The following is a 25,653-nucleotide window of genomic DNA, read 5'->3' on the forward strand; positions in this document are numbered from 1 at the left end:
ATTCAGCTTGTTTCTTAGCATCAACTTGGTCCCCACTTTCTATTTTTTCTGTGAACACTGCAGTATAATCCAACACTGCAGTGGTGCATTGGCATACAAGTCTTGTTATAGAAAAACGCTCATTCGGAACCTAGACCCTTCCCCTGTCACCAGCACCTGGTTAAAAAAACTGTTCTCCAGAAAAAAAAAGAAAGAAAGAAAGAAAGAAAGAAAGAAAGAAAGAAAGAAAGAAAGAAAGAAAGAAAGAAAGAAAAAGAAAGACCCAACATGCACCTGTAACACCTTCTCAGTGAAAGCAAATGTAGATAGTTTTCTTCTCGCTCTTTCTTTTGTTACCATATAAATAAAGAGGCTACTGAGATTTCGCAAGTTGGCCGGGCTTTGAAGTGAGCAGAGAAACAAGCACAATTCCCATGGGCATAGCTGAATGAGGTTTTTTTTGTTTTTGTTTTTCCCCATCACTGTTGACTGAGACAATCCGTGGCTTTTGGTACCTACTTAACCTCAAGTTTTCCTCTACCAACTCTCTGAAATTTCAGATTCAATCCCAGTGCCCTGTTTGAAAAGTCATGGGTCAGCATCATTCTGCTTTAGGATCTAGATCCAAAGTAGAGTTTGTGTGGTCAGTGTTGCCACCGTGTCTGCAGATCTGGGCTCTGTCTTGGCACGAAGCTGGCATTTGACACATGTCTAGAGCAAATGACAAAGAAGCAGTGTGACCTAACGCTGCAATTCCCAGATGCTAGGCTCTCTCAGGGTACAGAGAACTGGGTCACTCTTCCTGAGTTGGATGCTTTGGGGACGCCCTGAATTTGATCAGGGCCCTGGCAGGTGAGGGTAATGGCTGAAATTGGGGAAGGGGATAGAGAGGAGGCAGCTCTACCAGGTATGTGAAAAAGGCAGCATCTCACCGGCCTATGACACACCCCCACATCCCTCAGTCGCGCAGACCCAGACAGGCTGACTGGGAGGACCACCTCCTATTTCTTCCAGGTACCCCACGGAGTGCATCTCTCTTTTCTGATTTCCCCGATTCTCTCTTCCCTGCCTACCATGCTCCTACCATGCTCTTTGAAACACAGTTTTGGCTGCTAATTGTTAAAAAAAAAAAACACACATAAAAATGATTGATTTATGCTTCCCTGGGGGTAACTCTGCCTCATTAGGGCCCCTCTTGTGGGATTTCCTTTACGGATGATGGTGAGAGAGAATCCTCTCTAATTCTCTGATGTTCTTATAAGTACAAAGGGGCAGGAAGTCTCTCTTCATACCCCTCCTGTCCTCTCTATTCAAGCAGAGAAAGCACATGCTGTTACTCGCGGGTCCCGGGGGCAAGGTTCTGTGGGACTATTTTTAAATCAGGGCAGTAACATCCGCCAACAGAGCGGTAGCGGGCGCGCAGCTGCTGACCGCAGGCTCCCGGTGGCGACATGGGGACCTGTCCAAGAAGCGCTTCTGAGCCGCGTTCATGGTTGGAGGAGAAGAGGCTGAGGCCATGGTCAAGGTAAAGGTAGGCTTAGAGGCCCTTCATCAGTCCCCCTGAGAACCAGCGGCCTCGAGCCCTGCTTCTCAAACTTTGCTGTGTAGCCCACTCACCTGGGCGGCTTGTTCTGACCCAGATCGCTCCCTGGGCCTCCCTGGCGGAGCTTCTGATTCACCAGGTCTTGGGTGGGGTCTCAGAATTTGCAGTTCTAACACATTCCTGTCAAATGAGCTGAGGTGGCTGGTTTGAGGACCACACTTACAGAACCCCTGGCCTGGGGCATTGTTCCCCCCACCTGCCGACCTGCTGTTGGCTACAAAGTGTTATGGGGTTTGGAACCACAGAGGCATGAGTTCAGAGCTTGTTCTATTCCTTCTTACCTGTATGACCTCGAGCAAGTTCCTTAACCTTGCTGGGAATTAGTTTCCTCATTTGTGTGACTACACCATCCTATGAGGTAATTTATACAAAGCCCCTTTGCTTGGCAATCGATAGGTGTTTACAAAATACTGCTCTCCTTCACCAAACCCTCCTTTTCTCTTGCTGCCTTACTAAAAATACATTTGAGAAGTCACTCGAAGGGAAACACTAGGCTAGACTGAGGCTTCCAAATCCTGATGAAAGCCCTGGGCAAGTTTCACTTGATAACATGGTCCTGTCTCAGTCTTCACCAGCGTGTGGGCATGCGCCCTACCACTGGACGTTCTCAGAGCTCTGCAGGGGGGAAGGCTCAGGCCTGCCTACTCCCCAGTGTGTCTCATCACAGGATTTCTACCCACTGGACTCGGTGACCTCTTGTTTAGGCCCTCAAGGGGTTTCTAGTACTTTCCTGATGGGTCTTTGCACAAATCATTCCCTCTGCCTCTTAGGCTCTTTCCTCACGTTCTGTCCGACAAGCTCCTACTTTGCACTATCTTCAGATTTCATCTCTGTTACTATTTCCTCGGGGATTTCTGACCATCATACTAGGCCTGAATATCAAAAGCTCTCCTAGAATTGTGTACAGCTTTTTGATTAAATTTTGAGTAATAGCAGTATCTCTACTGCACTATAAAGCTCCATGAGCGTAAAGTTCATGCCTACTTTTTCCTTCTATCTGTGTGGTAGAGGTTTATCATGCATTGTGGCTGTCTCGTATTTTTGGACCACTTTTTAAAATCTGGCCAGTTTCCTTCATGATGAGTCCTGCGTCTTCAAGAAAGAATCCAGAACCCATTCACATCTCTTCCCTTACAACTGGAGTCCAGGCAGGTTGCCCAGACTAGCCCAGTCACCCTAACCTGTGTGAGACCCATCATGAAGCACTATGTGAAGAACCAGGTACCAGGAGGGATCTGTCATTGGCCGGGACGGCGTCAGGGCATTAAGCTTTCAGAGGACAGCAGTGATGAAGCTTCTGGCATCTGATGCCCAGCAATGCTGGGACAGCCTGTTGTGTTTATGCCCACTGTGGGGCTGTGGGGGCTGCCTGGAGTTGGCCTGTGTTCACAGAACGGTAGCCTCCAAACGAAATTGTCTGGCCTTCCACAGATTCCCGGGGATAGCTAAAACACGTGAATAGTCCAATTCTTCTGATTGAACTGGCTAGAACAGATTTGTAACTAAGAATCCAGGCCATTACACTCTATCTCTGGTGTGTAGCATAGCACACAACATACGGCAGGTATTCTGTAATATTTGTTGAGTGGGATAATTTAGTAAGTCTTTACTACAGTTAAGCACTCTGCCCACAGGAAGTTATGTGGATTTATCCTCACAAACTTATTAATATCATCTTCTCTTGTAGACTGCACAATCCCTCAAGATATTTGCTGTCCCTGCTTGGGAGGATTAAATTTATCTGCTTCATTGATATAGGCTTAGCCATGTCTTGCTTTGGCCTGAGCAAAATCTGAGCAGAAGCGATGTGTATCACTTCGGAACAGAAGCTTTAAGAGCCAGCATGTGATCCTCTGTGCCCTTTTCTTTTTCCCTCTCCGCTAAGAGTTAGGCAATTTTCCAGAAGGAGGCTGCTTTGTTAGCTGGGGTCCTGGAAAGAATGTGACATAGAGCCAGATAAATCTGACCTGCAATAAACATGCAACATGTCGGAACTTCAAGTCAGGGAGATGTTGGTGCTGTTTGTTTCCATGGCATAGCCTAGTCTGTACTCTAACAGATACACTCATTTACACACGAAGACACTAAGGACACAAGATAATTGAGACAGGATTTGAATCCAGGCATTTTTAGCTCAGAACCCATTATATCTTAACCATATGCTAACCCCTACCCGGCTTAATCAAGAAAACAAAAGAAGAAATCATCACCAATTTTGTATATAATGATAAATGAGAAATTAGAAATAACCACACATTCTGAAGACATTTAAAGCATTATTAAACAGCATCTTGCAAGACGATATGGAAATGTACTTGGAGACTTGGGTGAAAGGATAATTTTCTAAATAATAAAATTAACCTTAGGAGACATAAAGACACAAAACAGAACAACAACCACAAAAGAAACTGAAAATTTGATTGATTAAAAATCTATCCACCCACCTCCCTGACTCCTACACCTGCTGGCCACTCCTTAAAATATTAGTCCTAGATTGCTTCATGGGTGAATTATTTCAACTTTTTAAGTAACAGATAATTCCCTGCTATTTAAACTGTTCCAGAACCTTAGTACAAAGCTCTCACACTATTTTTAGAAAGCCAAAGTAACATTGTACCAAGACCTTACAAAATAGCACTAAAAAAGAAACCTAGCATCCAATCTTGTTTAAGGATAGGAATGATAAGTCCTTAAATTAAATATTAAAAATACATAATTCAGCAAAACAATAAAACACAGCAAGTGGAATTCATTTCTGGAAATTAAGGATAGCTTAGTACTTGATACATGCTATGATCATACACTATCCTAATATAGATCAAAAGGAAAATGATGTTCATCTCAGTTAATGGCCAAAAGGCCTTTAATGAAGTTCAATAATTAGTTTTTTAAAAAAGATTTATTTATTTATTTTAGAGAAGGGGTATTGGGGGAGGGGCAGGGGAAGAGGGGGAGAGAGCATCTCAAGCAGACTCCCCCCTGAGAATGGAGCCTGACGCAGGGCTTGATCTCAGGACCCCGAAATCATGACCTGAGCCAAATCAAGAGTCAGACATTTAACCGACTGAGCCACCCAGGCGCCCCCATAATTAGTTCTGATTTAAAAACATAGACAAACAACTCAAACACAAAGGAAAACTACAATAGATGGATACTTTCTTTACCAAACAATAAAAAAGATATTTCAAACCCTAAGTCAGCATCAGGTTTAGGGTGAAAACACCAGAAACTTTAAAAGCTATGGTTTCTCACTCTCAGCACCTTTGTGAGACACTGTTTGCTGTGCACAGTCTATTACACTTAGATAAAAGTATGAATAAGAGATAGAAATATTATACCAGGAAAACTAAGAAAATAAATTGAAAACACTATTAAAACAAGAGATCTCAAAAAAATTAATGTTTTTACAGAAGTAATAAGGACACACACACACAGAACTTCTGTTTCTTCCTAAGATGGAATAGGAGGGGCTGAACTTACCTTCCAACTGATATAACCAAACACCGATGCATGCAAAACATGAAACAGAAGTTTTTGAAACAATGGACATCAGGCAACAAAGGACATTGATTCCTGAAGGACAGAAAACAAATGTTGTAAGTTCTGTGATTGCTCCAGCTTCTGCTTTGAGAGAGTTTGCAGGCTGTGGTGGAGGAAGGGGAAGCGGGCAGCGGGCAGAGCTCAGCTGACCACCTGAGTTGAGATTGTTTATGCAAACAGAGCTAATTCAGGGAATAGAAGAAAACTTTAAAAATGTGTGACTAAAATCTTCAAAGAGTTAAGAGAAGTTACTGTATCCGTACAATAAGTCCAACATTCCAGTGAAATAAGGCCAACATTTCCAGTTAAAGACAGGAAAGAATTCTTGGGAGTTTAAAATATGAGAGAAGGAAAATGAAGGGAGATTGGAGGATAATGTCGGAGAAATCTTCCTGGATATAGAAAAAAAAAAAAAAGACAAAAAACCCCCAACAACCCTGAAAAGTAGAGGAAAAAAAGTAAGAAACTCAGAGAATCGATCTAGTAGATAATAAAATTCCAGAAATAGAACCCCCCCAAAAAACAAAACTAAACAACAAAACAAAACAAAACAAAACTGAGAGGAGGGAGAAAAGTATTAAAATGATACAAGTGGTGGGGGGGGGAGAAGAAAAAAAATAACACAAGTAAACATCTTACAACACAAGAAATTGAGTTTTCTGATAGAAAGAATCCACCAAGGACCTAGTACAATGAAAGGAAAAAGACTCATACCAATGAGCTTCACCATGAAATAACCATAAACTGGGAATAAAGAGAAAAATCCTCAAAGTTTCCAGGAGGAAAAACAGACCATTCATAAAACAAGAAAAAGAATGGTATTGTCTTCTCACTGAAAATGGGAAGGAAAAAAGACAATGAAGAAACATATTTGCAGCTCCAAGGAAATTATTATTATTATTATTATTATTATTATTATTATTATTATTATTTTGTGTGGAGGGGGAGCTGAATTCTATACCAGCCAAATCAGCAAAACAGGGGCAAGAGTAGAATAAGGATATATGTTAAGACTGGCAATGTCTCAAAAAATTTATTTCTTGTAAACTCTTTTTCAAATGCTACTGTAGAATGTGCATCTCAAAAACAAGGGATGAAATGACCAGAGGAAACATGGGACTGGAATTGAGATGGAAGGGAGTCCCAGAGCTGCAATGGAGCAAGCAACTGTCAGTGGATGAGGAGGAAGGATGGCTCAGGTGAGATTTCTTTGGGGAAAAAAAAATTGAACTGGTAGATTCTCTGAGGGAAGTGACTACATGGAAACAGAGCTCAGAGGCATTTTACAATTCTTTTGGAGGGCTTGATAGGAATTATCATCAGTAAATGTATCCACTTAAATGCATTATGTAAGTCTTGTCTATTTCTTTTTTTTTTTTTTTTTTTAAGATTTTATTTATTTATTTGAGAGAGAGAGAATGAGAGAGAGCAAGCACATGAGAGTGGGGAGGGTCAGAGGGAGAAGCAGACTCCCTGCTGAGCAGGGAGCCCGATGCGGGACTCGATCCAGGAACTCCAGGATCATGACCTGAGCCGAAGGCAGTCGCTTAACCAACTGAGCCACCCAGGTGCCCCAGGTCTTGTCTATTTCTTTTCGTTCTCTTAAGTACAGAATTAGTTACCAATAATTATTATACAGTTGACCTTTGAACAACGCAGGGGCTAGAGGTGCCGATCCCCTGCAAAGTTGTGTATAATTTTTGACTCTCCCAAAACTACTACTAATAGCTTACTGTTGACCGGAAGTCTTACAATAACATAAACAGTCGATTAACATACATTTTATATGTTATATGTATTATATACTGTATTGTTTCAATACAGTAAGCGAGAGAAAGGAAAATGTTAGTAAGGAAATCATTAAGAAAGAGAAAATACATTTACAGTGCTGTATTGTGAAAAACAACATATAGTTCTTCATGTATAAATGAACCTGCACAGTTTAAGTCCGTGTTGTTCAAGAGTCAACTGTGCTTTCCCAATGTTAAAGGGAATTTTTCAAAATGGTGACATTATGACTCTCACACAAATATGAAGTGAACACATGTCAAAGATTTCATTTAAGCCATCAATTATGGAGGAAACCAGTAAGGTGTTACAACCAGTTCAAAGGACAATCCACAGGACAGATGTATGAAGAGGCAATAAATAATACTGAAGCAAATTTCCTAATAAATGCAAAACTGTCCCCTTCTGCTAGCAGGGAGAAGGCAGTTGAATTTCCACTGGACACAATTCATTTCCATCTTTGTGGACAATATTCACTTGTAAGATTATCAGTATTCTACAATTTCTAAAGTTATAAAATGGCTCAAAGACAATGAAAGGCACAGATCCTATAGAATCAGACAACTCTGAAAGGTCCACGAGATAATGTCTAATATTCCATTGAAAGAATATCCAGTAATTTTTCTGCCCATTTTCAAAGTTTTTTACATTTGTTTCTGGCACGTTATTTAAATTTTAAATTCTGTTTTTATTTAAAAGTATAATGGAGGAAAATATGTGTGCTATTAGCCAAATTAAAGGGCTATATAGGTGTTTGGATAATTGACCAAAGATGTGCTAGTAAATCTTAGAGCATTTTATCCAAACTGCAGGCAGAGTTCCATGAGGGACAGATTTTTGAGATATACTTTAACATTCATAAGCCTTTATGAAAAGAAGTTTTTAAAGATTTTATTTGTTTATTTAGAGAGAGAGCATGAGTGGGGGGAAGGGCAGAGGGAGAGAGAGAATCTCAAGCAGACTGCGCTGAGTGAGAAGCCTGATGTGGGACTCGATCTCATGACCCTGAGGTCATGACCTGAGCCGCAATCCTTATTGCATATTCTAAATGCATCTTCTAGAACCTTAAAGTCAAACATTTTAGTACATATTGACACCCATGTTTTCCAGAGTAGCTATAGTTAGGGTAGTAATAGGAGGATGAAGACAAGTGCCAAAACTCTCAGGCTCAGAGACTAGTTCTTTGTCTACAAATCTGTTGTAGGAGACAAGAAACCTCAACACAGTGCTTAGTACATTTAAGATGGGTATGTAGCCAAGTATTTGACTTTCACCTTGGAGTTTTCTTCTTCCACCACTGTCTCCCTTTCATCTGGCCTTTAGGTTCTGTGCATGGAGACAAATAAGAATGCAGAGTTGGTGGAGAATCCCAAGGGTCTGGAAGAGAATGTGTCTTAAAAGCAACACTATTTTGAGTAGTAGGGAGGGAGAAAGTTGTTCTAAGACTTGGAGGAGGAGTTGTTGTGACTCACCTCCAAGAAATGACCAGAGTGAATAGCAGTTATTAGACTAAGTAGAATATGGGGGTCAAGAAGGAGAGTGACCGCAGCTGTGGAAGACGTAATTTGCTAACAAAAGTCTTATTGGTGGATTGCTAACTTTGGCAACAGCGAATGTCTTCCTTTCCAGGTACGTATAAAATGCCTGTTTTCTCTATTACTCCCGACAATGGATTCTCTTAAAGGACCCAACCTAGAAGATGTTTCACCCTATTGATTCAGAGTCCTTTTACAGCTCCACTCTTTCCTCTCCTAAAGACAGTTTATGGAACGGATTTATGGATCAAGTTAAACAAAGGCATATGGTGAATGTCCGTTTTCTTCCTAGCTTACTGCTTACTGGGGAGGGGTGTGTGTGTGTGTAAGAATCTGGAGGTCAGGGGAAGGGACGAACTTGTGTGAAGATCTCACCGTGCATCAGGCTCATTTGTATGTATCTTACCCTGTGAGATAGGGACTTTTCCCCCAATTTCACAAATGAGAACACCAAGGCACTGCACTGTGCCCAACACAAGACAGCTAGTCATCTTATTCAGGGTTGTTCAGATTGCAAACTCACTCTTTCTGCTGTATCAAACTGCCTTGCTAGAGGTGCGGTGGCTGGTGTTGTGCGAGTCTCATTCCCAGCTGTGATCCTCTTTTGGAGCTCTCCTCCCTGTTCCAAGTTTTGTCTTCCTGTGCTGTCCGTCTTCGACCTCTAGCTAATAAGGACCTTCTGAGACCTTTCTTGGCCCTGCTCCCGCCTTCCCCTTTTGCATCGTCTGTGCCATTTGCGACAGGCTACTCGGACCCCTCTCTAGGGGCAGCTCTGAACCTCTCCAAAGGTCTTCTTTCCCTTCTGACCTCTTGTGGCACTTAGAATCTACTCTACATTTCATTTGACATTTATGTCCACCTTCTGTTAAGTGTTACCTTTCCTACAGTTCATGTCTTAGATCCCAAACTAGACCGTAAGAACCTGAGGACCGGGATGTTGTGTTAAGCCTCTGTGAAAGTCTTTACTTCAAGTGTAGGACTTTGCACAAAGTAGGAGCTCGATAAACAGTTGTTAAACACCTTCATGGATGAAACCTTTTTTTTTTTTTTTTAATTTTATTATGTTATGTTAGTCACCATACAATACATCATTAGTTTTTGATGTGGTGATCCACGATCCATTGTTTTCGTATAACACCCAGTGCTCCATGCAGTACGTGCCCTCCTTAATACCTATCACCGGGCTAACCAATCCCTCCTCCCCCCTCCCCTCTAAAACCCTGTTTGTTTCTCAGGTCCATAGTCTCTCATGGTTCATCTCTCCCTCCAATTCCCCCCACCCATTTTTCCCTTCCTTCTCCTAATGTCCTCCATGTTATTCTTTATATTCCACAAATAAGTGAAACCATATGATAATTGACTTTCTCTGCTTGACTTATTTCACTTAGCATAATCTCCTCCAGTCCCATCCATGTTGATGTAAAAGTTGGGTATTCATCTTTTCTGATGGCTGAGTAATATTCCATTGTATATATGGACCGCATCTTCTTTATCCATTCATCTGTTGAAGGGCATCTCAGCTCTTTCGATAGTTTGGCTATTGCAGACATTGCTGCTATGAACATTGGGGTGCATATGGCCCTTCTTTTCACTACATCTGTGTCTTTGGGGTAAATACCCAGGAGTGCAATTGCTGGGTCATAGGGTAGCTCTATTTTTAAATTTTTGAGGAACCTCCACACTGTTTTCCAAAGTGGCTGTACCAACTTGCATTCCCACCAACAGTGTAAGAGGGTTCCCCTTTCTCCACAACCTCTCCAACATTTGTTGTTTCTTTCCCTGTCCATTTTTGCCATTCTAACTGGTATAAGGTGGTATCTCAGTGTGGTTTTGATTTGGATTTCCCTGATGGCTAATGATGATGAACATTTTTTCATGTGTCTGTTAGCCATTTGTATGTCTTCTTCAGAGAAGTGTCTGTTCATCTCTTCTGCCCACTTTTTGACTTGATTATTTGTTTTTTGGGTGTTGAGTTTGAGAAGTTCTTTATAGATTTTGGATACCAGCCCTTTATCTGTAGTGTCATTTGCAAATATCTTCTCCCATTCTGTGGGTTGCCTCTTTGTTTTGTTGACTGTTTCCTTTGCTGTGCTTTTTATCTTGATGAAGTCCCAAAAGTTCATTTTTGCTTTTGTTTCACTAGCTTTTGGAGATGTATCTTGAAAGAAGTTGCTGTGGCCGATGTCAAAGAGGTTACTGCCTATGTTCTCCTCTAGGATTTTGATGGATTCCTGTCTCACATTGAGGTCTTTCATGGATGAAACCTTTTGCAAGCATTTCCCTATCTCCCTCTCTTCATTGTCAATATGAAAACAACTGTACCTATTTCGTCAGAATTCCTGCAAAAGGGGGAACTTCTGGTAAATAAAATTTTTCTGAGACATGAATGAGTAATCAAGGCTTAATTTATTCCAATATTCCTAAGAACAACTGATTTGCTTTTCCACAGGGGTCTGCGTGTTTGCTATTAAGGAAATATGTGGGGATTTCAGAGCAGGCTGAAGGGGGAACTATCTTATTCAGAGCTGTGTCCACTCCCCGTGTTGGGGAGGCTGAAAAGGACCACCCCGCTCAATCCTGGGCATAGCAGGACCATCACAACTGATGCCACCACACTTAGTAGCTTCTCCAGGTCTTTGCCCCCTTCCCCTTGGTTTCTCAGCGCCACTCTGTTCTTCCTACCTCCAACCCTTGTTTCTCTCTATCCCTGCAAACCGAGGCCCTGTGCAGTACCCTCCCTACCCCTTTCCAGAGTGTTCCCAGAAGAGGACATTCACAACGAATCCTGCCTTTTCCTCTGTGTGCCTCCAATAATGACTGGCTTGGCTCAGTCACGTCCTGGGTATTTTCCCACAACAGAAATCTTCAGGGTAACCCCGTAAAACCCAGGTCAGCTTCTGTAACTGAGACAATTCACTTCATTAACTTTCATTATGTTCCCATCATTTCCAATAAAATTCTTTCCAAAATACCACTTACAAGACACGTAGCTGCCTATCAGTGTAAAAAAAAATTTTTTTTCATCTATTTGGTTCCAGGAATTGAATTTCCTCATAGGAGTCATTGCCCAACTTCATGCGGACACGATTTAAGACAAAGCTCTCCAATCTAACATGACGGGCTTTAGGCGAATAGGTCCCAGTTTTCCACACAAAGAATCAGAGATCCTTGCGCCACACTTTTTTTTTTTTTGCCTCCTGCAGAATGGGTAAATTAGTGATTTAGCATCAGGGCCCACTCCTCTAGGCTCAGCTCCCCCCATTCCCCAGTGGCTTTGTAAATTAGACAGAGTCATTTGCATTTTTTACAGTCTCAAACCATTCATAGAAAAATCCCATTTTGCGTTTTAAAAGCCAAGTAATAATGTTAGAATCATTTGGCAGTGAGATGTCATTCAGCTCTCTGATTTAAAGAAGGGAGGAAGGAAAACCATTTGTCTCATATCCATCCTTAGGGGAGGAGAGAGAAGTGCATCTTTAAGAAATCATGGGAGAGAGTCATTCCTTTTAGAAATCATTCAAATTCTTTCTGAGATGTCGTGCTTAATAGCAGTTATCCATTTTCCTTTCTCTTTGTGCCAACCCCAGAATTCTTCCTGAGAAGCTAACATTAATCTTCTGCTTTGTTTCAAGGCCTGTATTTGATTAACCTTTTTTTTCTTTCATTTGGGAATGACTGATTAGCAAGCAGAAATTAAATTTAAAAATGAAATTTCTCTGTACAGTGGATTTTCTCAAGCCCACTAGACTTTGCTGGCAATATTAACGGGATCGCCGGTAAACCCTTCACTTCATTCTGTATTGTGGCCGAGGGAAAGACAAAATGCATTTGGGACCACATCTTGAATCACAGATGCCAGGTGCTATAAATCTACTCTTCTGTCCCTGCAGGGTGAGATTGTTGTGTTCTCAAAGTGCAGGGTCTTGGAAGGAGGAGGAGAAATTTTCAAAGTCCTGAGGGCAAAGGAATTTGATAGGAAATACTTCAGATAATTGTCAACTTCAAGACTAGAAGTGTCCAGGTATAGAATTTAACGCCTTTATTTTAAAGATTAGGAAAATGAGATGCAAAGATAATATTAGAGGTGAATGCTGGGGGTATCTACAGGTCTGGTTAGGTTTCCCTGTGAGAGATACCTTGTCTAATGCCCTGTCTTCTGGATACACGCACTGGACCATAGGTCTGGTCTCATTCAGCCTGTTCTGAATTTTAATCAATTGCTCCTTCTTACAGGTATTCTCTCAAGTGTCCCCCAATAGCACAGTTCATTCCTTCCTGACCTCTATTTTCTTCGATCTTCCTTTTTCTCCTGTCTTCAAGTTTCTTTCTCTCTGATTACTAACTGAAAGCACCGATATGTTGTTCAGGCAAAGGCCAGAATCAAGAGCAAGGTAACCGACTTAAAGGTCACGATAAAGATGATGGTGTTGATAATGGTAACAACACATTGCATTGCCATTGTTCTTTCTAGCATGCAAAGCTCTTAACATTTCTTTTTCTCATCCCATCGTTCCAACCCTGGGAGATGAGTTAGGTCCATATCATTTTTGCCATCTTATGTGGAAACCAAGGCTTGGGTAAGTTAACTGATGTGCCTAAGGACCCAATCCAGGAAAGGAGATGAAGTCAAAGTTTAAGCCTATGTTTTAGGACTCTGAGTCCAGGACCATGCGGCTTCTCTGGAATGCAGTCTGATCAGAGGGTGCGTCAAAAGATATCTCGCTGCCAGGTAGTACGGGGGTGATTAAACCACCGCAAAGATTTTGGATAAACATAAGGGGAAAACAAATGTTGACAGGTCAATAAAACATGGGAATAGTTCACTAAAGGAGATTGTGTAATCTCTCCCTTAATAGAGGCTTTACCTGAAGCAACAGTTCCTACTTATTCCGTGAAACATTCCAAAGCGCGTTTCCAGAAGACAGTGTATATCCAAAACACTAAAAGGCATGACTAATGGTAACCTCAGGCAAATTACTCAGTATCTTCAAAGTCAGTTTCTTCATCTGTGAATAATAGGGTTTGGGGGAGGATTACATAAAGTAATGTAAGTACCCTGGCACATAGAGGGCATTCAATACACATTGCCAATGTTTAATGATGGTAATATTTTCACTTGTATGAGGAAATAACACAAAGATTTGGCAATAAGGACATTCTTAGCTGTGTTTTTAAAAATAGTAGTGAGAAGTTGGAAATAACCTCATGTCCAGAAATAGAGAATGGGTCAAAGAGAGCGTGCTGGTACATCTAGGTGCTAGACTATTAGTTAGTCATTTAAAAGACCATAAAATATGTTATTACATGGTGAGACGTTTGCAGTTTATTGTATTTTAAAAAGCAAGCTATAAAATATTAAGGACAGTGTGATTTTTTTGGCTGAAGTGTGTGTGTGTATATATATACACACACACATATATATATAATATAGACATAGATAAAAATCTGGATTGGTTTACCTTACTATGGTAACAATAAATGGGGAGAATATTATGAATGCTTTTAATTTTCTTATTTTTGCTTCTCTGTTTTAAATCTTTTCTAACAATGAACATGTTTTTCAAGTTCCAGGCTTTGTTGCCTCCCCCTATCTTGCTTAGTTCAGCAGGTCTGTGCTGCAGATGACATTCACTAAACCCTCAGTTAACAAGGGTTTTTTGAGTATCCACCGTAGACCAGACACTGTTCTAGGCACTGGGTGTAGAGGTGAATGAGATGGACGAAGCTGTTCTCATAGAGCTTACATTTTGGTGGGAGGAAAATCCAAAATAAACACATAAAGAAGGTGGGGTGGACCCCACTTCCAGGTGAGGTGTCTATTTCTGGGGAAGCCACTCCTCCTAGCAACATTCATGCCCTACTCCTTCAAGCGCCCTGCAATCTGAGGTCCAACTTCATTTATTGGGATAAAGGCTGCTTATCTCTTGTTAAAGTGCATGATCTCCTTAGGGGTCAGTGCTGTGTCAACACCGGTAATGTATCCCTTAGTATGAGTCATTTCCTGAAAGTAGATTATCTGACCTTGAAGGGGTGAGCGGGAGGCAAGGAAAGTATATTGAGGAAGAGCTGGGGGTCACAGCCTTGCCACTTTCAGAAAAGGAGAGGACATGAAGGTGGAGTCAGGTGGGGCCTGGGTGTGCAGGAAACACTAAAGTGCAGATGCTGTTGGGGTCCAAACTCATGTCCTTTTGGAAGTTTCCATGAACTGGTCTTGGTTCTAGCGGTTTTCCCATAGATATGAAAACAAAGGTCACTTTCTCTTCTCTGTCCCTCTCCCAATGCTTCCCTTTCAATTGTTCAAAAAAATTTTTTTTCAATTTTTTTTTCAAGTGTAGCATAACTGTCATTGATGCCATAAGGCTTGGTTCTCTGGATTCCCTGATACACTTTATCAGATGACATTTCTCCTTGTTTCTCCTATGCAATGATAAGGGATTTTTTACGATTGTGTTGTAGTTACACACGTAGGCACTCCACTTCTCTTATAAAAATAGGTGATCATTGAGGACAGAATTTATGTCTATGGGTCAAGTATGGTTCAATAACAACTTTCAACGGACACAAAAATAGTGTCCTCATGATGGCAGTTTCCGTACTTATCAGGTGTTTGGTAAGTCATTTATGGCATGAAATGAATGTAAAATATGCTACATTACGGGTGTCACCCAGCCATCCACACTGGGATTTCACTCAACAGCTTGTTGCCATGGATCCCCTGCCTTTCCCATACTCACCTCTGCGCCACAACACTGAGGAAGAGGCAAAGCCTGGATCTGAAAGTATTTAAGCCAGGGGGCTGGCACTTCGCCACATGGTGAAAGAGAAGATCTAGCTGCCAATCTGACAGGCTCAGTGGGGTCAGTACTGTGGTAATTGTTCCATAATCTTGTGTATATCAAAGGGATCTTTATTTTTTTTGAGGGTAGGGGAGGGTCAGGAGAAAGAGAAATATACTTGGATGGCAGGAAATTTCAAATACCAGCTAAGTGGTCAACAATTGAGTTGAATTTAATAGGTTTCAGTTGAAATTTCCCCCCTAGCCAGACTTTTAAGGCCCTTGAACTCTAGGTAGAGAGAGTTGAACCTTTGGCATTTTTACAGACCATGAGAGACATGAGACAAGCCCAATAATTCCTGGAGGTAAATCTCACCCTCTCATAACCCAGATCAACTTCACCCAGCAGTGCGGATATTCTAAACCCTTCTTCACCCCAGTACTTTATTGTTTCCCTAGCAACCTGACAGCTTGGGGAGCAGGATGGGGAGGCTACAGTAAACAAAGTGAATTACAGCAGCAGTGGGTGGCTGGCAGAACGGACACCGAAGATGGAGGGACTTGATCTTGCAAGCCAAGGACAGCTTCTATGGCTGAGGCACTGCAAAGCCCAACACTGTGAGCGGGTTTGCAGGAAGGAAAGAAGGCAGCCAAATGAATGAGGAGAGGGAGAAAGATCTCAAACCCAAGACCTCAAATTCCCCTTCCTGTGAGAAGGGGTCTTGAACATTTATGGGATTTTAGGGAGAGCATGGGTGAATGGGATTGGAAGCTAGAAAGGGTGACTAAAGGTCAAGGAATTGTTGATCTACGCAGGCGCAGTCCATCGTCATGCTTTTTCCTACGTCGCCTGTTCAAAGATGGGGTATTGACATGATCAGGGGGCGGAGACTTCAGTCTCCTCCTCGTCAAAAGGTCACCTGTGGACATTTGTGCAAGCCCAGTAAGAAGGTCTTGACCCATCTGAACTGGATGGCAAGTGGGCCTCTTAGTTCCTGGAAAACAACTAAAACAAGTATCATGTGACTTGTACCTCTGGGAGCTGTCATCTATAGAAGCCGTTATCCATCCTTATGTGTCCCATGGGCTGCCTGCTCTTCGGAAGCAGGCAATTATAAAGTTTATTGTTTAAAAAAATGGGCCTTAGGTTATAGTTTACTTCCCTTTAGCTACCCTAAACATAAGGCAACAATAATTTAGCCTTGTTTAAGTAGATTAAAAGTAAAACTTTAATTCACCGATTTCAATCTTACATGGTTTTTTTTTCTATTTCTCTTCTTTTTTTTTTTTTTTTTTTGTATTTCTCATTTCTTTCCCTCCTAATAGGCTTGACTGTGTTTGTTCTTATATCTGTGCAGGGCAGACAGCAGAGCATTGGTAAGTTCCAATTTTTGGAAAGATGGCTCAGGGGAGCCTGGGTGGCACAGTGGGTTAAGCCTAGGACTCTTGATTTCAGCTCAGATCAGGTCTTGATCTCAGAGTTGTGGGATGGCCTATGAGCTCAGTGGGGAGTCTGCTTGAAATTCCTTCTCCCTCTGCCCTGCCCTCAAATAAATAAATAAAAATCTTAAAAAAAAGATAACTCAAAGAAAAGCAAAGGGCAAAGAGTCACTTTCCCTAAACCATGAGGTTTGACCCTGATTATTTTTAGATACTTGGCATTTTTATTCTGTTATTATTATTTGTTTCCAGTATTCCACTGGTACCAGTGATGCCCCTGGTCGCAGGCAACACACATAGGAGTGCTGTACAGATGTTTTAAGAGGTCAGTCTTAATATACGATAGTGTTGAGGCATCTGGTCCTGCTTTCTACAATTTCCTCCTTCCACTCCACCTGTCATACTTTATTTCCTGGTCAAGATCCTTCTTTTGTTGTTGTTGTTTAGTTTTCCATCAGGAGTGAATAAATTCTAGAACACACTCCCCTGCGGTGTCATGCAATAATTTTCAACAGTGATGCAAAAATAATTTTCCTTCATCGTTTGATGTTTACTGTGCGTGGACTGTGTGATCTAAGCCTTTGAAATAGAGAACAAACAGATGAAAACCTTTGCATACTTTCTTCTTGGGGGAGAAATGATCACTATTGCACACGATACATTAAGCAAGTGACATACTATGTTAGGCGGTCATAAGTGCTATGAACAAAATAACGTGGAGGTGAGGGCAACATAAAGTGAGGCACAGCATCTTAATTTTAAAATCAGTTTGTAGGGTGTACCATACTGAGAAGGTGACAATTGACCAAAAATTTGAAGAAAATGAGGGACAAAGTCATTTTGAAATTCGGGCAAGGGCATTCTGAACAGAGGAGGTCAGCTTTGGCAAAGGCCCTTGGTTGGGGCAGTGTGGCTGGTGTGTTTGAAGAACATGAGCAGGGAGCTGGGGCTCAGGCTGGACCACAGAATGCACTGGAAAAAGGGTAGGAGGTGGGGGCTCAGACGAGGCAATGGGGTAAGGGTGGGATAAGTACATTGACTTTGAGGCAAATGGGACTGTTTAGAGGACTTGGGCAAAGGAGGAACTGGCATCTTTTTTTTTTTTTTTTTTTTAAATATCCTAAAGAGAAGAGGGAGACCACTTAGGAGGGTACTGTAAGAATCCAGGCCAAGGATGAGGCTTCTCAGACCTGGGAGGTCATGGTGGAGGGGGTCAATGGTCAGATTCTGGATGTATTTATTGCTAATAGATTTTCTTGATGGGTTGCATGTGGAGTTAAAAAACAATCTCAGTACGACATACATGTGTATGCTTGCTTGGTTATACTGGAACATGGTAGATAGAATATATACCAACTGTGAATAATAGTTACCTGGAGGGCTGGCAAGGATGGGGTGAGGAGGGTTTTGGCCTCACAGTTGTATATTTCAGTGTTGTTTGGCCTGTTGCAAATCACACTGTTGTTTTTTGTGGTATGGAATCAAAATTCCGTAACTTCTTTGTAAAATGATTGATCCCTGGCACTCCTTTGACGTGCCCTCACCCGTATTTAAATATTGGTGGGGCTCATGGAGCAGTTTGTCCCTGGCTCATTCCCCAACCCCCAAAGCTTGGCTTTGGCTGTCCGAGTCGGTTTATTTTCACCCTCTGCCAAAGTGCTTGGCATGGCAGGGACGGATATGTACCCTTTGGCCTCACATATATTAAACACAAAGAGAAGATAGCATCTCTGAACGCTTTTGCTGTCTGTGGTGGCACTGGGGTCTATGAAGGAACGCCTAAGCAATCTGGGTGCTTCGTGCCTGGCTGTCCAGTTAGTATCTGGGGCCATTAACAGGGGGGAGAAAATGAAGCATGATGCGCTCAGCGTCTCAGCCAAGAGATGGGGGGTGGGGGTGGAAGGAAGATGGCTTACCAGGGTTTCCCCTTGAAATTTCTTTCTTACTTTTCCTTTTCTCTGTCTCTTTTTTTGCAAGTCTGATGAAACCAAGATGACAATCAGAGGAGACAGCCGGAGTTTTGTCCTGTGACCTCCTTCCAGAAACATTCCTGCCTGGTTCACAGAAAGATCATCGTGGTGAAAGGAAGGAATGCTTTCCAAAGTGCAAGGACTTAACGGAGCCTTTGTTTATTCTATTCCATGGGTGGGGGGTCCTCAGTCTGCTGAGGACTTGCCCTCACCCACGTCTCCCAACAGTACTTCTAGAGTGTGAAGGTCATTGTCTTCTAGGCCCAGAGCTTGGCTTTCTGCCTTTTTGCATCCGATTTTACTCTGTGTTCTGCTTACTCTGCTAAAGGTAAACTTGAATGAAGCATTCCACCCACTTCCCCGTGAACCCGAGGTTCTTTAGGGCATGGGGGACACATCATGCCTAGGGGACAGTTCCGAACACTCTGGTCAGGTGTTGCCTGGTCTCCATCAAACTTGCCAAAACCTCCCACGTGCCACTGTGTCAATGTCCTTGTTCAGTCTCTGCCCCGGACTGTGTACGACATCCCGTTTGGCGTGCCGGTAGGCGCCTCACCTTTTGAAAGAAGAGGTATGGGCAAATTACCCATTATCACCCCCAACATTAGGTTATTGTCAACTTATTACTCCTTTTTTTTACAGTAGTGATAAGGATAGCATTAAGTAATTATAAATTTATTTATAATCATTTCTGAAAAACCGTACCTCTATGGGTAAGCCTCCTGGGGTCTCTGAAAGTGTTCACTAAGCAGGATTGTTCAAGAAGCTCAAGAAGCAGTGATTGTTGTTAAAGCCTCTCAACTGCCTTGTGAGTTACCTATTGTTATCATACTCACTTTACAAAGTGAGTGTGATGAAACAGACATGAAGCTTCATGACCCCAGGAGGCTTACCCATAGAAGTCAATTAAGCCATGCATGTAGAGCCCTTAAGACCATGTCTGGCCACAGCAAGACTCCATCAAGGCCACCTAGCACTTTGTGTCCCCACAAAGAGTGTAAAGTGACATCAGCATAACTTTGAAGCGAAATAATTTCACAGGAGGGAGGATATTTCAATATGAAGCAAACTCTGTGAATAATACTTATGAAGCGAGTTTATTTGAATTTGTCAACAGGTTTCTGCTAAATGAAAACAGCTGGAGAGCTATAACTTAAGGCTATAATTAAAGGGTGAATTAAAAACAGTGCCTGCAGGTCAGGTGGTGCAGAGGGGCCTCACGGTGGGCCAGGCACACTCACTTTTGCTTCCCATCTTCTCAATGGGACTTGAGAATGCAGTGGCTTCCAGTGCTGGAAAAGCAGTGTCCCCGGGGTTTGTGGCCAGTGTGCGCAGCAGGTTGGATGACAAGCAAAACGATGAAGGGGCATTAAAATCACTAGAACAGTGATTTTTAAACTTTTAAGTTCCAGGAACCCTATACACTCTAAAAAAATTATTGAGGACCTCAAAGAGTTTTTTACCCCATCCCCCACCCACTTCCCTTACCCCCCTGTCTTTTTCCCCCTCTCAGCTGTGTGGTTGCGGAGAATAGACTTCCTCAGGTTATCTCAGAAAAGGCAGATTTAGTTTATAGCTACAAGTGGCCTGAACTTGACCTGTGTAACTCTCCCTGGCTTAATTTCATGGGCTACATCTTCTCTTTCCCATAACGCCTACCCATCACCATTCTTTTCCCTCCTTACTCACACTTCTGCTCCCTCAATTTCAAACTTACTCATGCCTTCTCTAGCCTCCTTCTCAAACTCAAGACATTTTAGCTTAAGCTCCTGTGGATAACTGCACATTGCTGTCTTCAAGCTCACATGGATAAGAGAAGAGCCCTACTTGGTCATATTTTTGTGCCAGTCATGGCATATTCACTGGAGACAGTATGGATCTGCTGCCCCTGGGCCCAGTGCCCCTCTGAGCCCATCAGCTGGGAGTGATGGGCTGGGTTACCTGGTGCAGAGTACTTCTTCTGTGTTCTTTCTAAGGTGGCTGAGAGTTTACCCTACTTTGATTAAACTTGCACTTTCTTTTGAAACTTCCACATATTCGCAGTGTTCTTCAGGGGCTCCTCCCTAAGACCCCAATCTACTATGAAGTGTGATGTAGCCATGAAACAAGTAGCCTGGGGAGACACCTGACTGAATAGGCTAGGATTTGAATCCTATCTTGGTCACTGGCTCCCTGTGTGACCTTGGATAAATTATTTAACTTGAGCTCAATGGGAAACATCATTTTAAGAGGGAAATGATACTTTAAATGGCTTCTTTTTATTACTCTATTTATGTCAAGCCTTAGGGTGATTCATGTGCCTATGCAACCATAAAATGTCCAGGAATGTCATTTAGTGGTTCTGATGTCACCACACTGCTGAGGTTTGAGTAGTGACCTCTTCCAGCCATTGTCAACATCCATTTTATGGATTCTCAACTCTTGTTAGCCTCAATCTTTGATCTGGAGCCAGAAAGTCATTATATCGTGAACTCAAATGAGAGCCTCAAGTTGAATATTTTTTTTGTCTTCCAATTTAATAAGAGATACTTTTTCTTTTTTTTTTTTTTTTTAAGATTTTTTATTTATTTATTTGAGAGAGAGAGAATGAGAGACAGAGAGCATGAGAGGGAGGAGGGTCAGAGGGAGAAGCAGACTCCCTGCCAAGCAGGGAGCCCGATGCGGGACTCGATCCCGGGACTCCAGGATCATGACCTGAGCCGAAGGCAGTCGCTTAACCAACTGAGCCACCCAGGCGCCCCGAGATACTTTTTCTTATAATGAAACAGCTACTTATTTCCTTAATCCAATGAAGTTCATCAAACAGGCAGTATAAAAATAGCTTATAAAGTTTTCAATTACTTATATAATGTAATGGCTCATTTTGTAAGTGAAACATACATTAATAATAGGATCCTGAAGAAAACAGTTGAGAAGAAGGAAAATGATATCAAAAGCCACAATGATCTTGGTTATAGGGGTAGAGTTTAGTGATTCATTATTTGCATACAACATCCAGTGACTTGCTTATTCTCAGAGACCATGCCTCAGTCATCTGGGCTCCAAACCACAGAGTCACCTTTAATTCATCTTCTCCTTCATCCCTGAGATCTCACGAAGCTCCAAATCCTGAGATGCAACCAGATTTTGTCCATCACACTGTGGCCTGGTCCAGCCCAAGGACATTGACCAGAAACCCATGGCAATGGTATGTGTTTTATCAGAGGCTCCTGTTAAGTGTGAATCAGAGCTTCTGCACACGGGAGTGAGGGTGGGGAAAAACTGGGAAGCAGCTCCTCCTTTCTGATTCTGCAACAAAATGTCCAAACCTGTTATATATGAAAGCTTCATTCGGAGAAGGGTCTGGAAGATGTTTAAGGGAAGTCAAAATCGTAAAGCCATGAGTGTACCTCAAGATTTGAGTGTAGTTCCTAAGAGGCGGCAGATCATCCCTAGAGTCCTTCCGAGCCTAAGAGATGTGACTGTGTGCCTTGTGAAGCCATGACATGGAGAACAACTACAGATCCGACAGGAAATTGCTGTAGATGGGAATTCAGCATGAGGCAAAATGTCTTGTTTTGCTGTTCTCAGCCTCCTGGGTCTCCAGGGTTCAGGGCTAAAATGTTGGAGATTAAGAAATGCAGAGGAATGTTATGACATGCGTCTGCAGGTCATTTCTTCAAATCAAGGCTTAGACAATCAGTTTCTAACATCTATATTGTGAAAAATTTTCCTGGACTAATCCTGTGGGTTGAGAGAGTAGCCAGAGGTCAATATTTACTTCATTGCTCCCTTTAAAGGCTGAGCTACAGTGCATTTAAAAGAGTAGGGAGCTGGCCTCAGGGACATCCAAAGGTTTCTCCCTCTCCATTATAGATGGTCTCTCTTGAGCATCCCAGCCAGGAAATTGTCTTTTCAATAGACCTGGTGAACTTGGAGTTAGCCTTCAGACCTCCTGAAGGGCCTGCAAAGAGTTCCCAGCCCCTAGGAAGCCTGGCAGGAAACTCTGGGAGCGGGGGACACATGTGACCCCCTGTTCTCTCAGCTTGTGGTTCTAGGATGTAAGGTCAAAGTTGTGGAGTCTGGGGAAATCTGAGTAATGTTATGAAACACAAGCTGTAGCCTGTCCTCCTCATCCTGCCCCAGATTATCTGCTTCTGATAACCGTGTTGTGGGAACCCCTCCCAAACTGATTTGGGGAATCTTCAGGAACGCTCTTTCACTCAGCCTCTCTCCAGCATGGACAGTGTGCTTTTCAGGGATTGTCCAGAAGAGCCAGTGAACTTCGAGGACCTCTTGGCCCTGGGGAGTCTGTTTGGAGCAGCAGGCTAGTCACATTTGAAGGTTTGGAAGATCCTTTAGGGAACATTAGCTTGGTCACATCGTCTTGGAGGTCTTTCCCATAGCTTCTGGCCACAGGACTAGTTGCTCATTGGTGGGAAATTCTTGGTGGGACTAGAAATGAAGTTTTGCCTCCATTATGCTGGAGTCCTCTTTCTATCCAAGATTATGGGTTCTGACTTTTATGAGATTTTTGTTTGCTTTTTTTTTTTTTTTTTTGCCATTTCTACTGTTAAATTAGAAATTCTTTTAAAACATTTATTAATAGTATTGTTTAGTTTCTAATGGAGAGAGATACTGTTGGCGCCTCCTCCATATTTCCATGCATGCCATCCAACTTTTTTTAGCAGCTTTATTGAAATATAATGGATATTTTACTAACTGTACATATTCAACGTATAAAGTTTTATGGGTTTCAACACATATACACATCTGTGAAACCATCACCACAATCAAGATAAAAAGCATTTCCATCACCTCCAAAGTTTTTTTCTGTAAGGGCTCTGGTGGAGGAGAACTTTTATGGCAACAATAACACTACTACTACTACTACTACTACTACTACTACTACTACTACTACTATTTATTGTGTACTTGCTTGGGTCCAGTGAGTGTTATATACTATTATTAGCCTTATTTTTCGGATATAAAAACTGAGGCTTAGGCAGGGCAAGGCACCTTTCTAGAGCCACACAGTCACAAAATAACAATTTTAATAATTACTCCACATAAAATTGTGCTGTTCTCCTGACCTTGCCTTTGATACTGAGCTATGAATACTCCAACTATGATGAATTCTCCTACACAAGCTCCTGAACATTTTAAGAGGGAGAAGAGTATAATTTTTTTCTTAAGTAATTTTTTTATATCCCTCACCTCATAATTCGTTGAAGAAAAGGGAAGAAATTCAGCAAATTACAAGAAAGAAAGAAAGGAAGAAAGAAAGGAAAGAAAGAAAGGAAAGAAAGAAAGAAAGAAAGAAAGAAAGAAAGAAAGAAAGAAAGAAAGAAAGAAAGAAAGAAAGAAAGAAAGAAAGGAAAAAGAAAGAAAGAAAAGAAAGAAAAAAAAAGAAAGAAAAAAAAAGAAAGAAGAAAATAAAGGGCGCCTGGGTGGCTCAGTCGTTAAGCGTCTGCCTTCGGCTCAGGTCATGATCCCAGGGTCCTGGGATCAAGCCCCACATCGGGCTCCCTGCTCCCTCTCTCGCTGTGTCTCTCTCTGTCAAATAAATAAATAAAATCTTTAAAAAGAAAGAAAGAAGAAAATAAAGAGAGGGAGGGAGTCAACACCATACCACTAATATTTTGAGATTTTTTTTCTGGAGTATTTATCTAAGGTATAATGTTTGAAGCATAAAATGTCAAAACTTGAAATTTTACTTGAAACTCAAGTAGCTTCTCTAACCTGGCTGAGAATGTATAGCTTGTTTAGAAATTCCAATGGGGGTGAAGGTCAATAGGTTACAGGACTAAGGTTAGAACATGTGTGTGAAATAGAAAGAATATGAGGTCTTGGAATTTGGAATTCTGCAAGCTGGTCTCATCTGGCTCGGGACTGTGGGCAGTTGAAGGTGCTGAAAGCACAAGTCGTTCTGGAATTCAGGTGGAGTCCCGGAGCTGGAGGGTGTCTCAGTCTTGGAGCCTCTGCCTAGGATCTTCTTGGTCTGACAGTTCTGATCAAGTCAGCTAGGCAAAACCAGTGGATACCAGTCATGTTTCCTTCAGTGACAGAGGGAATCATAATTTAGAAAGTTTGAAAGAGTACAGTTAGAAGAAGAGGACAGAACATCTTAACCTACTTGATGATAGGTCATTAGCATCCAGCCCTTTAGCAATTGTCGTTAACAACATGGCGTGGGGGTAGGTGGAGAGATAGGAACTAGGAGGACTGGCCATTTGTTTCTTATATATTTTCTTCAGTATCTCTTCTTTTACATCCTGGGGTAGACCTCTTTAGACAGACAATTTTGGCATCTGATTATCTTCTACAATTTGTGTTAAGAAATTTCCTGTGAAAGAACAGTTTCTTAAATTTTCTGCAAATAGAAATTCAATTACACCTAAAAAACAATTTTTGAGAAGTCTTTTGTTTCCACCGCTATGATAGAAAATTGTGCAAGATTCTAAGAAAGCACACAACTTTATTTTGACTTTCGAAGATATAGTAAGGATGCAAGACATAGAAACGTAGAACAAATAATAATGGAAGATGCTATAGGTCTCAAAATTATAAAGAATGGTTGTGTTGGAGATAAGAGACATCCATTCCTCAGGACATTCCATTTGATGGCCCCATGGCTCATGGATTTCCAGCTGTAGGTCTCAACTTTTTAGTGGGTTGCAAAATTTAATTAAGTTGATTATGTCAACCATTTTAAAAATACAGTAGAAAATATCAAAGTGTCAGGTCAGGTCATGGACTTTTTTTTCCCAGTTGTAAACATACACATATATGCACAAGTGTATGTGATGGGTTTCTCTATAAAATGTATTTCTTCGCATAGATTCAATCAAACAAGTTTCAAAGATGCTCCTTGAGCCAAAATAATCCCCAAACTAGATCTTTGTTGCTACCATTTATTAAACACCTAAAAATTTCCAGGGCCATTAATAATGATGCTTTAAAAAAGCTTTTTAGGAAATTACAATAACAACATGCCCAGTGCATGAGTCAGCCAGAGGACAGTCTTCGTAACAGCTAGCATTT

At 41.7% G+C, this 25,653-nt stretch overlaps 1 long non-coding RNA gene across 2 annotated transcripts; it reads left to right on the plus strand.

The window, feature by feature from the left end:
• Positions 1-1,323: 1,323 nt before the first annotated feature.
• On the plus strand, positions 1,324-20,662 carry LOC118547600 (uncharacterized). 2 transcript variants are annotated; one of them, XR_013441250.1, is made up of 4 exons: positions 1,324-1,504; positions 6,193-6,321; positions 16,913-16,985; positions 18,638-20,662. It is a non-coding gene; the product is annotated as an uncharacterized LOC118547600 (long non-coding RNA). The 2 variants fall into 2 exon arrangements; XR_013441249.1 differs by lacking the exons at positions 16,913-16,985; positions 18,638-20,662 and adding an exon at positions 10,589-10,832 and having other exon boundaries at positions 1,330-1,504.
• Positions 20,663-25,653: the final 4,991 nt, after the last annotated feature.

The sequence above is a fragment of the Halichoerus grypus genome, chromosome 9 (genome assembly GCF_964656455.1).
Source record: "Halichoerus grypus chromosome 9, mHalGry1.hap1.1, whole genome shotgun sequence".
Taxonomy (NCBI): domain Eukaryota; kingdom Metazoa; phylum Chordata; class Mammalia; order Carnivora; family Phocidae; genus Halichoerus; species Halichoerus grypus.